This window comes from Mandrillus leucophaeus, unplaced genomic scaffold (assembly GCF_000951045.1).
Source record: "Mandrillus leucophaeus isolate KB7577 unplaced genomic scaffold, Mleu.le_1.0 Scaffold116, whole genome shotgun sequence".
Taxonomy (NCBI): Eukaryota; Metazoa; Chordata; class Mammalia; order Primates; family Cercopithecidae; genus Mandrillus; species Mandrillus leucophaeus.
In genome coordinates, this window is record NW_012099876.1 from 4,345,131 (window position 1) to 4,347,122 (window position 1,992).

Here is a 1,992-nt window from a genome sequence, read left to right on the forward strand (position 1 = left end):
CCCTTTTTATCCAGATGGAATCAGTTACAACCTCACATTCTTTATCCTGGCAGCTTGAACATGCACGTACCCCACAGCTTCACCGCAGCACTTATCACAAGGTACTGTGCCAGACATTAAAGTGTCTGCCCAGTGATCGCCACCAGGCCAGTGGCTTTTTGAAAGCTACCTTGTTTGCTCTTTTATTATCTGTTCCCCATGTGCCCTACACAGAAGGTACTAAATGGTTTCTGAATGAATGAAACAAATACAACGAGTCCTTGCTTCAGTATTCATGTAACGGTCCTAAGCTCTACAATACAAGGGCAAGGAGTAGGTATAGGTGGGATGAAGTGGAGAGAGAGGTGAACAAACTCATGTCCCTACCTATGAGGCAAGATAGTCTGATAATTGCTGCAAACCAGACCAAACAAGTAAAGATGTGGGAGACAGGAATGGGTACTCACTGCTTGTATTACCCTGTTCTCACACTGCTAGTAAAAACACATTCAAGACTGGGTTATTTATAAAGGAAAGAGGTTTAATGGAGTCACAGTTACACATGGTTGGGGAGGCCTCACAATCATGATGGAAGGCAAAGAAGAAGCAAAGTCACATCTTACATGGTGGCAGGCAAGACAGCTTTTGCAGGAAACTCCCATTTATAAAACTATCACATCTCGTGAGACTTAATCACTACCATGAAAATAGCACAGAAAAGACCTGCCCCCATGATTCAATTGCCTCCCACTGTGTCCCTCCCATGACACGTGGGAATTATGGGAACTATAATTCAAGATGAGATTTGGGTGGGGACACAGCAAAACCATATCGCTGCTAATCAAGGCATAAAGTGGTACAACCACTTTGACAATTCATGATAAAGATTGCGCCAGGGGAATTATTCTGCTAGATCCTCCCCATCTCCCATCTCCTGTTTCCTGTTGGTCAAGTTTCACCCCAAAGATAGGGGAGGCTGGTGGAGGGCAGAAATCTGAGAAAGAGCACAAGATTTATTTCTAACTCAGCAACACTTGCAAAATTTCTGCCCTTGAAGATTTACTCTGATAAACATTTCTGATCGACTTGAATCCATTTCTAAAAATACTAGGTTTTTTTCATTAATTAATATATGCTCACTGTAAATAATTTTTAAAATATAGAAAAGTTGAAAGACAAAGTCACTCATAATTTCATCACCCAGAGAAAATCATGATTAATATTTTTTATATAATTTTTGTCTTTGTAGTTAGGAATAAAACTCTGAGCAATGACTAAATTTGAAATATACATCTAAATTTTTCAATCATCAATATATGTTTAAAATGTGTGAAGTGATATGGGGTTGTCCAGTGTTACACAGGATTTCTAAAATTCTTGGTAACAAGGTAGTATAACTGAACAACATGAAAGTCACTTGCTGTGTAGTTTAGTTGAAGCCAATCATTGATAATTTGAAAGCCAATATATATTTTGACTAAAAATGTGAATAGTTGACCATTTAATCAAATTCTTTCCTTTTTACAAAGTATATTTTTCTAGAACTAAATCATTTGTTTTTATCTACAGAGTGCATATGCCAAAGTCATTTGTTTTATTCATTTGGACATTAAATTCCATTAAAATTATGCAATTTTGTGGGCAAGCCAGATAATCCTGGTCAACCAATTTTTTGAATATGAATAATAGTATGCTATTCACAGAAAAGTCTGGTTGGCTATACCTTGGATTCAGAGCTGCACCATGGCTGTCTGATGCATCTTTGGGCATATTTATTTTTGTAGCAATTGGAAATATAAAACCAAGACAAAGACAGTGGTTTCTACTTCACTGAAAATAAAAGCAATATTTATTTTTAAAGTAGTACTCATCAAACTTTACGTTATTCTGTTTAGATAGCAAGCTGTTATTAACAGGAACCAAAATGCTATGCGTAGCACATGCTACAGGGTCATCATTAACTGCAAAACTGGTATTTTTGCAGTCTTTCAGGCATATACTCAAATTAGGCTT